Here is a 13,561-nt window from a genome sequence, read left to right on the forward strand (position 1 = left end):
TTCTGGTAGAATTTTAAATTTGTATACTCACTTTAAAAATATTTTTAAATATGCACTAAAGTTAAAGATGGCCAGAATTAAGATAGTCTATTCCATTCCTGTGTCTAAAACATTGTGCATTAGAACATATATGTATGTACAAGTGTATGTTAAAATAGTGCTTAAATTGTTAAAAACTGTTAAATATATATTTTTACAAGTGAGGTTAAAATAAAAATTTTAAAAGTAAAACAACTACAAATAACCTAAATTTCCATTGGCAGAAGTGAAAAATTGTTATATATTTATTACAGTTTAAATGAATGAACTGAAGCTACATGAATAGAGGCACACAGTGGATTAATGGTCAATAGGATTGGGGAGAGCAGACTCAGGAGTGAATTGCTAATGGGTACAAGGTTTCTTTTTGGAGTAATAAAAATATTCCAGATTTAGACAGTAGTGATGATTTAACAACTCTGTGAGTATGCTAAAACCACTGACTTACACCTCTTTATGGTATACAAATTGTATCTCAATAAAATATATAATGTTTAGTAAATAAAGCAAGTTGCAGAATAATACAAATAGTATGATAATGCTTAAATATAAGCATAATGCAGAAATATATTATTTTATTTACATACATATGTGATAAAATCTTAAAGACAATTAAAGAATAGTAAAACAACATTCAGGATAGTGATAAGTCCAGTCAATGAGCCTCAAAATATTGGTGATATTCTATTTTTCAGGTGTACAGATGAGTATAGTGACTTAAAATTATTTAAAATTGATATAAATGTTAAATATAACTATGTTGCATAATGCAAAAAATTTTAAAGTAAACAAAACAAAATCCCATTAAATATGTGAGAGAAAAGTTGGAAGAGGATACATGACATCTGCCTCTTAGAGAGTGAGATATAAAAGAGATAACAAGTTCCTAGTATATTACTTGACCAATAAGAAACTCAAAAATATTAAGACAAGGTGTTGATACAGGGGTAGGAATAGTGGGAAGAAGCGAATAGGTTTGTGAGATAATTTGGATGGTTTGGGATTGGGAGTGATAACCATAGCAAGAATGACTAGTAGGTTTTTAACTTGCACAACTAAATGTCTGATGATTTACTTACCAAAATACAGCAGTGGGCAAAAGTAGGTTTACAGTTGTTCATATGGAAAATAATACAATAATTAATAATATTACAAGAATAAACTCTGTCTTTCTCATACTCATAATTGTAAACCTACTTTTGCCCCCACCTCTACTGTTTAGTCAATTCAGTTTAATTTTTTTTAAGTTTTAAAAAATGTTTAATAATAAGAAATTAGCAATAACAAAACATGGGCAAGTATGAGAGTGGTTAAATGAGTCATGGTACAATTGCATGGAGGAATGAGTGTGTAGCCATACAAAATCATGTTTTAAGAAACTGATGACATTCAGAAATATAAAAACAGACTAATATCTGCATATGCAGTAGAGTTTCCATTTTGCATAATAATATGTATGCATCTTATGCCCAAAAGTCCTTCAAGGGCTAACAATGGTTGTCTCTGGGTGATATAAAAGTGTAATTAATTTTTCTTTATATAACTTTAATTTTATAACTAATTTTTAAATTATTACTAAGCTTAATATTCTTCTGTTCACTTTTTCATAGTCTAAAAATTTTCTACAATAAGCAATTAGTTCTTGAGATTATTTATTTTTTAGAGCGGGAGGAAGGGAGAGCGAGAAAGAGAAAGAGAAACATCCATGTATGAGAGATACATCAATCCATTGCCTCCATATGCACCCCACCGGGGATCAAACCAGCAACCTAGGTATGTGTCCTGACTGGGGATTGAACCTGCAACCTTCTGGTGCACTAACTGAGCCACACCGGCCAGGGCAGCACTTATTTCTGCAATGATCAGAATATAGTATATGTGGTATGTTACATTATGGCTGAAATCATTGCCAGTGTCTTCAAGTGTATATTAAGACAGTGAAGTTGTATATATAGTAGGTTGCAAAGCCACACATGAAACTATGTGTGTGCTGCAAAATAGTGTGGCAAATCAATTGGGAAGAGAAATGAATGTATGTTTGTTGTGACATAATCATGTAGTTGAGGTTTAAAAGCCTCTTTCGGCAATCAAATTATAGCTTTCACTCAGACGTTTTTAACACATGATCATAACGCCTTCTTTTCAAGTGCATCCCAGGTGATCCAAAGTGAGTGTTCAGCACAGCACCTTCTTGCACAAAACCACCTTAGGAAAGAAAGCTTGCTAATTTATCAGAGACATTTAAAAAAATCTGGTGGGACTACAGGCACTACATGGTTTTTCTCTTCTCCTTAATTTGGGGCTGCCAGGGCTTTGCATGTTTATCCTGGCCTTGCCAGTTTTTCTCTGCCCTTTTTTTCTAGTCTCCTTCCCTTCCTTCTTTTTGAAAGAACATATTTTGGGATAAATGTTATGCTTTGGTTTGTCTAGTCATTACAGTAGGGAAACCATGGTGTTACTTGAACCTTCTCTTAGAGGTGATGTGCTTTATTCATGGCAGATTTTTTAAAGTAAAACTCACATTATATAAAATAACTACGTTAAATTATAACACACAGTGACATCTAGGACTTCCTCATGGTAATTTTTTTTTTCATTTTAAGTGTTTATTTTTTTAAGAGCAATTTTAGGTTCACAACAAAATTGAGAGGAATGTACAGAGATTTCCCCCTGGCCCACACATGCACAGCCTCCCCCCTTAGTAACATAACTTGCCAGATGGTAGAGTTTTTTGTTTGTTTGTTTGTTTGTTTGTTTGTTTGTTTGTTTTACTGAGGATGAACCTATATTACTCCTCCCTACCCCACACTAAGAACCCCATGGCTGGAGCCCCTCTACTCAACCGTGACAGCTTTGCTGCACCTACCACGAATGCCAACACAAGCAACACACAGAAAGTGGGTCTTGAGTGCCCCCACCAACGCCAGGCTTCACTTTCTGGCTACAGCTTAATTAGTATCTTCACAGACACTGTTAAAACGCAACCTGCCAGGCATCACACTTCTGCCCACAGCAGGAGCCCCTCCAGCCATCCACTTGTTCCCATGGGTTATCCTGACTGGTCTTTGCCTTTCAGCAAGCCCAATTTTCCCCTGTATCCCCAGTAGGTTCTTTCAAGGGTCCTTTCCACTATAAACCTGGGTCTTGTCTGAAGCCCAGTTCCATCTGGGGGGCCCCAAATGCCCTTTGCTCCCTGAGGATGCTGCTAGTCCCTACCCTACCTTTCCTCAGAATTCAGTGCCTTTCTTGGTCCCCACTTTTCCTGTCAGCCCAGGACTTTCAACTCATAATTGAAAGTACCTCCCTCATTAAGTGTCATCTCCAGAAACCTGGACATCCTTTGTGCCTTCGCTGGGCTGCATTCCAGCCTCCCCATCTCCACGAACACCTCACAGGAGGAAATTGAGCGTGTCTAGGTCAACACGGCTTCCAGGGGCCAGACCCGCCTGCTGGACCACTCAGCATCATTGTCCACGGCCCACTGATCCCTCCACCTCACTCCCTTCTGCTCATCCCGGGATTCCTCACCTGCTAGTTTTCTCCTGCTTCAAAGAAGGCTTCTTCCAGAATGTTTTCCTTGGGGCCCTCTTCCTCTCCCTGACTTTATTTTTTAAATAAACTTTTTATTGTTGATAGTATTACAGATATCTCCCCTCCCTGCGCCCTGCCCCCTTTGCTCCCATCCTCCCAGCCCCTACCCATGTCTTCACTACCCTATTGTTCCTGTCCATGGGCTATGCCTGTAAGTACATATGTTCTTCGGTTTATCTCTTCTCCTTTCCTCCACCCCACATCGAGGTATGTCAGTCTGTTCCATGCCTCCCTGCTTCAGGTCTTATTTTGTTGGTCAATTCATTCTTGCTCATTAGATTCCCTGACTTTAGAATGTTAACGTGGTCTGGGCACAATCCTGGTGGTCTTCTCTATCTCATCTCTCAAATAAGATTTTTGCTAATCCTGCAAACTCAAATGCAGCTGTACGCCCCTGACTCCCAAACTGATACCTCCCATCCAAACCTTTCCAATGGTCTATCTGACATCTCCTCTCGGATTGCGATATTTGTGTTAAACTTCCGATGTCTAGAAGCACTCTCTCAGTTCCCCCTGTGGACCCTCTCTCCTTGGCCAGTCTCCCCTCCCACATCAAGGGCACTGCTGTGTGCACAGTTACTGTGCACAACTTTCAGGAGCCATTCCTGATGCTTCCCTTCTTCCTCATACTCAAACTCTCACCAAGGTCTACAGAGCTTTTAACAATTAAAACACATCTTTGAATATTTAATAGATCTCATAGATTCTTGCATTACAAAATTCAGAAAATCGAAAAAGTAACTTGGTGAAATGTGAGTCCTTCCCTGACTCCATCCCCTGCCCCTCCCGGGTCTACAGGGTTGCCAGCTTTGTGAGTATGCTTCCAAGGTGTGTATGCATGTACAGGCACACCGCTTTTTTAAAAAATAAAAATGTATCACTCTACTGTGCACACTGTTTTGTGATTTATATTCTCACCTTACACTGTATCCTCAAATATTATGAGTCAGCATAAATAAAGCTTTCTCATTCATGTTATAGTTGTACAATATTCTGGTATGAATATATACATAGATAGATAGATAGATAGATAGATAAATAGATATGTGTAGATCTATATCTATATATCTTTATCTCTACATATTTACATCTATATTTCTATATCTACATATCTACCTATATCTCTTTATCTATCTATCTGTTTATCATCTATCTACCTATCTATCTATCTATCTATCTATCTATCATTTATCTAAAATTTGACCAGTTCCAATTGTTGGCATTCAACTTGCTTCCATTTTTTTGCTATTCTAGACAAAACTGTAATGAAGATATTTCAATAATATTATTTCACATATGTGCATGAGTTTTTATTCTAAACAATAATTAAATAAATATTAATGTAAAGAAACCATCTCATATATGCACACGTAATTTCTAGAAGTTAAATTGTGGGCCAAGGAATGTCAGCATTTGTCATTTTGATAGATACAGTCCAATAGCCCTGCGTAGGTGCTATGTCGGTCTGTACCACCAGCAATCCCGTGTGGAAACCTTTCCCAACATTCTGGCAAATGAGCTGTGTTATCAAACTTCTCGATCTGTGCCCATCTGATAGGTGAACAATTGTGGCATTCTGTGGTTTAAATCTGCATTTATCTTATGAGAGAGGGTAAGCAAACTTTCATTTGTTTAATACTTCCTTGCATTTATTTTCATTATTGTGAACTTTGTCTTTAGATCCTTCACCTTCTTTTATATGTCGTTTTGGCCTCTTTATTATTCTCTTACAGGAGCTTTTTAACGTACAACCTTCCATTCAACAGACATCTGCCCACAGCAGAAGCTCTCTCAAACCAACCACCTGCTCCCACAGGGCTGTCCTCACTGGTCCTTGCCTTTCTTTATTTTATGTTTAATTAAATTTTGTTTTTTTAAGTTTTCAGTTGCAATTGACATTCAATATATTAGTTTCAGGTGTACAACATAGTGATTAGACATTTATATACCTTACAAAGTATTCACCCCAAATAAGTCTAGGACTCATCTAACACCATGCATAGTTATTACAGTATTATTGACTATATTCCCTAAGCTGTACTTTACATCCTGTGACTATTTTCATACCTGCCAATTTGTACTTATTAGTTCCTTTCACCTTTTTCACCCATTCCCCCAGCCTCCCTTCCATCTAACCACCATCAATTTGTTCTCTGTATCTATGGGTTAGTTTCTGTTTTCTTTGGTTATTTTTACTTTGTTTTTTAGATTTCACACATAAGCAAAATCATATGGTATCGTCTTATTCTATTCTGACAATTTTCAACAACACAATGGACCTAGAGAGTATTATGCTTTTTCCTCCTTTATTTCCCAAACACTTCCAACAGGTTCTTTCAAATGTCCATTTCACAGCAAACCTTTTAAATACATACTTATATACATGTATACACACATACATACATATATACACACATACATAATTAGCACTTCATCTGTGACACTAGCTGCAATTTCTTCCCAGTTTACTATCTATACTTTGACTTTGTTTTTACTGTATCTTTCCTCACAGAATTCTTTTTCAAAAAGTCACATCTTTCAATAGTTCTTTCATTTTCTCCTAAATTTTATGGTTTCTTGTTTTAATATTTAAAACTTTGATTCATCTGACATTTTAGTAGAAGACCAGGGACCCAACTTTACTGTGTCTTCAGACTTATTTTCCAGTATGCCAAACCCATGATCTAACTTCTCCCCAATGAAATAAAATTTATAATACACAAATCTCCCCTATGCAGTTGGACCTACTTCTGAACTTCGCACAATTAGCCCTTTGAATTGGCTATCTGCCTATAGGTTCTTTCTCTCCCATTAAACTGCGAACTTCCTCAGGGTACTGTGGGGTCTGAGATTTCATTTTACATTTTTTTACAAACTGATGGGTCAGCCTGATGCTATGACAGGCATGCTGGCGGAGGACATGAGCTTCTCAGATCTGAGATTTCTGGCCAGAAACTCGCTTCTGTTCCTCTTGCTCCCCTCTCCCCAAGCACGATGACGGTGACACGGAGAGGCCCAATGGACACTACCCCAATGGACACTACCCCTGCAGGCGCATTTTCACAGCTGACACACTGGGCTTGAGGCATCCACCTTTTTTGTAGCAGGAAATAAGCAAGCCAGCTGCTTGTCCTAGAGGGAGCCATTATTTTATGGGCTAAGGTGATTGGCTGCAAAAGCAATCCCTAGAGGTGGCTTGAATAGATTAAAGGGAGGCCAGGGACATGCAAATTTCACTTGCCCAGCAAAAGGTTGGGGAAATGGAAGACTTCCCTACCAGCTGAAACAGGCGGAAGGGCTGTTGTAGGCTTGCATTTTGGTGTCCACAGGACCATACACACAGTGCTAACACAAAGTAGATGCTTGAAACATATTGACACATTTAAAAGAATCCAATATTCCATGGGGTAAATATGAATTTACCAGACTACGTAATTGGGAACCTCACTGTTATTCCATACTAAGAAGATAATTCCTTGTACTCTAGACCTAGGCAGAATCAATAGTATAAAACACTAGCTTTAAAAAAATTAACCTAAAAATAGACTAAATAGAATTACTGATGTTTGACTAATTAAAACTAATTTCCATGAAACGAAATTTAGAAACTTTATTTACAATTTCATTCCCTGCCAAGTACTCAGCTGATAACCTTGAAAGCACGCCCTGAGTTTAAGCACCCTTAATAGCTTTTAAATGGATATGTCTTATTTATAAAATGGGCGCTTGGTTATAACCATTAAAATGTTGCAATTACGCATTATTATGTTTGAAACTGTAATCCAATCATGATTGGGGATACTATCCAGAAAACAAACTCAGGGAGACTAAAAAGGGTTTTCCCCTCCTACGAAATTAGTTAGGATGCAAACACCATGTAGAAGAGAGAAAAGTGAACTTGTTTAAGAACTTTTGAAAAAAGAACCAATGGGAAATTAACAGTGAGACACCAATAGCAAATAGTTTCATTATATTTAAGGAGCATTTGGAAGTGAGTGGCAGGGACTTCAGTATCGTTACAAATGGAGGTGTTACTCTTTAACTGAACACTGAATAATGGGGCAGCCACGGTGATGCGTCTGTGGGGCACACTGAGGATGCCTAACAGCAAGGTGGCTGTGGGAGACACCACAGGAAGCTGCAGGATCCGGTCGCTTGCAAACCAATGAGGATATTAACTGCTCAATATCTAACATCAATCAAATAAAATAACCTTTAAAATAACATGAATTTTAAAGTTGTCCCACTTTATCTTTTACTTTATTCCCTCTCTTTTAAGTGCAAACAAAATTTTAATTAAAATTTAGTTCTAGTTAGTCAAAATGAAGTCCAGTTCTTCTTTTCTTAGTATATTTTCATGTCACCTTTTCCTAGAATTTTTCTGAATATGATGTGACATATGATATTTTGTGAAACTTCCTGGGGTCAAGATAAAAATCATTTTATCTACCATGCAGTATTAGTACGAAGAGGCTAATATAGCAACATTAGGAATTAAAATAAAGCATTAAGGAAATGAAGAAAAATGCCAGATAATGGTTTTAATAACATATAACAGTTTTTGTTTCCAAATTATGTAACAATATTTAACAAAGGTACAAGAAAAAGAAATCAGTAGTATAAAAGCATTAGTTTTTTAAAAATTAACCTAAAAATAGATTAAATAAAATTATTGATGTTTGACTCATTAAAACTAATTTCCATGAAACGAAATTTAGAGACTTTACTTACAATTTCATTCCCTGCAAAATATTCAGCTGATAACTTTGAAAGCACTCTCTGAGTTTAAACACCCTTAGTAGCTTTTAAATAGATGTGTCTTATTTATAAAATGAACGACAAGGACTTCAATATCATTAAAATGTAGTTGTTACTCCAACATAAATAATTTAAGAAAAATAGTGCCTTATTATTTAGATAGAAAATGCAAGGGGCAAAGACCTGTTTTAGATAATTCCTAAAATATGCTTGATAATTAACAAATACTTAACACATGTTTAGTAATTCAATGTTTGCTGATTTTTTTTAATATTTTGACTTGAGAAAGATATAAATTCACCTGCATAATAAACGATAATCCTACTTTTTAATTATTCTATAACTGAAAAGTAATGAGGATCAATGACAATCTGCATATTAATTTCCCTTTATTTTATACTGTGAAGGATATGGGTGCAACTTTGAAATTGGGATACATTTTTAGTTTGTACAAGTTTTAAAACCAGGTACACATTTACCAAAATAAAAACAGAAGAATCTCATGTCTCAAAATATTCATATATTTTATTTTCTGTGTGCTGCTTTTCAGGATGGATAACATGACTTTTTAATTCTTATTCTTTACTATCTAAAAAGACATCCCTGCAATATAAAACGTAATTTTAAGAAAAATTTAATGTATTTCTTATTTTTTCTCTCATTTAGCAAGACAATAAGCTGACATCTTATTTAAGAAGTAGCAAACTCGAAATACAGGCTGATGCTTACACTTCCAGTAGTAATTCTTAGAATGTGTTTATCTAAACTGAAATCTCTGTTTAACATTTAACAGTCCTCGGGAAATGGCAAAAGGTGGCATCTGCTTTAATTTCACAAGTTGTTGCTTTATCTATTTTCTTGTGAACCTCACTAATCCATATTTCTTCAAGTCACTTTAGTTAATATCATTTGTGTTGTAATTGTTCTAAACAAGGCAAAAAAACATAATGCATATGTAAATAGCTAATCATGCTTCTTAAACATGTATGTGCACTCACAGGACAGGTTAGAAAAGATTACCCAGTAGAGGAATTTAAAGACCTAGGCTCCATGCTCAGTTGTGTTAGAATCATAGATTTATCATATATTTATAATACTGGCATTATGGGGAAGATAATATATTTTTTATTTATCCCATAGACTGGTAAGAATCAAATGGCTTAACTTACATAAATACACTGGTAAACGACTCTCACTAGTTATTATTATTTTTATTATTGCTATTTTATATACAAGCTTTTTTTCCACCCACAAAAAAAGGTACCTGAAGAACATGTTTGATAGCAAATAAATTGTCTTCTGATCCCCCCACTCTATTTGGATAAATTAGCTCTAAATACCATCACTAACTTGAATATCTCTATCATTTGCATTGTCTAAAGACAGACTAAAGCAATTAAGATAGAAGATGTAATTTATACATTTAGAGTTGATAAATAAGTCCTGAGTACATAAGTCCAAATTATTTTAATAAAAAAGATAGCTACATTTGACATAATTACTGCTATTTGTCATTTAAAGTTTTAAAATGTTTCCATTATTTATAGTTTTCAAATATATTTTATTTCCCATCCATACTTTTTTCAAATTTTGCTTTTCAATAGGACTTGGCTTCCTCTTAAAAAAATGAAAAACGAGGCTGATAGGCCAATTTAGGGGAGAGATATAATTAAATGTTTACCTACAAGACAAGCAAATCTGGATTGTAACTCTTAGGATTACTATAGCAAACATTCTAAAACAATCATGAGTGTAGGTTCTTGTTTGTTTTTATTTTGTTGGCTAGATAGTTTTCTAAAATCTTACAAACTGGCACAGAAAATATGCAAATTGAGCTATAAAACGTATTAGAAAATGTGAACACATTAGCTTAACACGTACTCAACCACAAAAATAAGTTGGTAAACTTACTAATGTATCCATTCCTTATTTGTCATCTGATATCGTTCTTAGTCACTCATTGTCAATATTTCTTTGTTTTATTTCAAATTGTTTCTATCAACTTATTTAAAGATTTGTACCCCGCCCCCCCCAAAATGTATGTTAGGTTGTAACCAGGTTTCAAAAAAGCAGCCCCCACTCTGGCTGTGACAACTGGCAGGAGAGCCGGGTTCTGCCTTGGGAAGAAACACTGCCAGTTGGTGGCAGCATTCACAAGAGCGGGTCACATTTCCTCTGTTATCTTTGGGTTGGATTTCAAAACAACTCCAGAAAACAGACTCAAAGGCAAGCCTGGAAACAGCACGTGAACGGCAGAAAAGTGGAAGATTTCTGATTAAAACTCCGTTCCACAAAAACAGTAGAGCATCTGGCGGAAAAGGTAGCTCGTGTCCTGTTCACCTCCTGAGCAGTTTTGGAAAAACAGGTGAAAGCTTACTCCTAGAACAAACAGTGGGATCAATGACCAGGGGGCTGGTCTTTCCCCTCCCTAACATTTGCTCTCGGTTCAAGGACACTACCAGCCATCCTCACTGCTCATCCCCCCTCCCTCTCCTAGAAAATAGCTGTGTCATTTTAGAGACTTTTTCTTCTGTCACCTGCTCATGAGCTACAGATTGGGAAGCAGGCAATTTTGTTCTGTTCTGATAGAAAACAGCAACAACAAACAAACGTTTTTAACTCAGTAGCTAGAACACGAACAGCCATCACCACACCAGGCATCAATTTAGTCATGCAAAATGTGAGTGATTAGGTTACAGGGCCAGCATTCCCAGGAAGAGGAGTGTTCTAAGAGGAAACCTTTTGCTTTTTTTATGATTCAGTAATGTCATACAGTAAATAATGTAAAATTTTTATTTCAAACATTCAAACATAGCAAAATCCAGTGGTGAATTACTAAGAATTTTAAGTTACTAACTGTAGTCACTTTGTAATTGGTTGTTTATATGTTTAAATTTCTTCAACATAATTATATTTAAAACAAAAAATGTTTTTAATATTCGGTTAGCTGTTCTTGTGCCTACTGAATGAGTATTCTTCAAAACAGAATTAATTTTTATCGGTGAAAGTGGGTTATCTATAGTAGTTTGCTCTGTTTGTATGCACATGAAATATGCCTTTATTATGGAAAATCCTTCCTCTCTAAATGAATATTTAAGAAAAAGACTATTGGAAATATATCAGTATTTTTTTTTAAATATATTTTTATTGATTTTTAGAGAGGAAGGAAGTGGAAGAGATAGAAACACCATTCATCCACTGCCTCCTGCACGCCCCCTACTGGAGATTGAGCCTACAACCCGGGAATGTGCACTGACCAGGAATCAAATTATTGACCTCTTGATTCCTGGGTCGACCTTCAGCCACTGAGCCATATCAGCTGGACTATATCAGTATTTTTAATGATCAAAATAAATACTAAAGTGGAAAGTCTTTACAATTTCCAAGGAACTGATATGATCTATTAACAAATCCTGATCTTTTAGGCCAGTGGTTCTCAACCTTCCTAATGCCGCGACCCTTTAATACAGTTCCTCATGTTGTGGTGACCCCCAACCATAAAATTATTTTCGTTGCTACTTCATAATTGTAATTTTGCTACTGTTATGATGAATCATAATGTAAATATCTAATATACAGGATGTATTTTCATTGTTACAAATTGAATATAATTAAAGCATAGTGATTAATCACAAAAATATGTAATTGTATATGTGTTTTCCGATGGTCTTAGGCGACCCCTGTGGAAGGGTTGTTTGACCCCCAAAGGGGTTGCGACCCACAGGTTGAGAACCGCTGCTTTAGACATTTGGAATGCCATACATTAGATAACAAGTGATCTGCCAGTTTACATTCTTTCATATAAAGCATTGCTGCTCAGAATTAGCATGTTACAAAACTCTTGTGAAATTTCAGTTGAAACATATTAGCAAATATATTTGTGAAGGAAAAAAAAAACACCTAGCCACTATAATGTAGAAAGTCCCTTTATGAATCCTAGATGAGGAAAACTCTGTCTTTGCATGGCTCATTCATCAGAGAAAGGGAAACTTACTAAATGAGTTACTAAAGCACTTTATTTATAAAGCAAAATGTGATGAAATGTTGCCATTCTTTTAAAAGACAAATATATCCTGTGACATGAACCTCTGAAGTTAAAATCTATACCTCCTAAAGTACATTTTAATTTAAAGCTATTTTAACTGGTCATATAGTATTCCACTGAACGATCTCCCTAGGAAGTTTTCAGGTAGAGTTAATCTAGATAGAAAATACTGTCAAGCAGTTACAGTGTTATGAATTAAAAAGAAAAAAAATCCCCTAAGCACTGAATGTTATCTATTTTCTCTTCCTAACATGCCCTTTCTATATGAAACAGAGAAAGTACAAATGATGCTTACTATTATAAGTAGTATAGATTTTTATACATTTTAACATCTATATTTTAATGAATGGACTATTTTCTGAAAGGCAATTAAATTATCCCAGGAAAGGCTTTTTTTTGTTTTTAAATAAAAAGGGTCATTGCATACAATTTTATGGAAAAAAAAACCCAGAAACAAAACACACCCACACAAACAAAACACACACACAGAGAGACACACAGACACAGACATACACACACACACACACACACACACAACAAAAACGCTCCTTGCTAAGAGATATGGCCATTTTGTTATCCATGAAAGGAAAGAGGACTTCCAATGAAAGATCCTGGACCATGAGAAAAAAATGTCATCCAGGCTGCTTGCTGGCAACAGGCCACACAAGCAGTACCCAGCCTGCATGGAGAGCAGGTTGGCAGATGTTGTTAGCTGACTTTTGCTGAAAGAGTATGGGAGAACAGTTGGAAAATCACAAGGTGTCGAACAAGCTTTAAGGAAATAAATAGCTTATCTGGCAATAGAAAGGGAGAAAGACAACGAGTTCCTTCGTGGAGGAGGAAGACTGGGATACTTCCAATTACAGAGTTTCATGAACTGACTTCTTAATAAGAATAGAATTTGTATTTAGAGGTTCTAAGATGTCGGGAAGACAAGTAGTTTGCAGTTTTGCTGTAGGTTTGTGATCTTCTTGTATGAGAACACCACTGATACCGGTGATAATTCCTCCCCCTTCCCTCTTCTGCCCCTAACTGGTGACTGAGACAGCACATGGGGAAAGTGCAAACAGCCAACTTAGAGCCCCTGACACCTTAACCTGAATACTGGCATTTGACACTAGAATCGTC

Source organism: Myotis myotis, unplaced genomic scaffold (genome assembly GCF_014108235.1).
Source record: "Myotis myotis isolate mMyoMyo1 unplaced genomic scaffold, mMyoMyo1.p scaffold_m19_p_3, whole genome shotgun sequence".
Lineage (NCBI taxonomy): Eukaryota > Metazoa > Chordata > Mammalia > Chiroptera > Vespertilionidae > Myotis > Myotis myotis.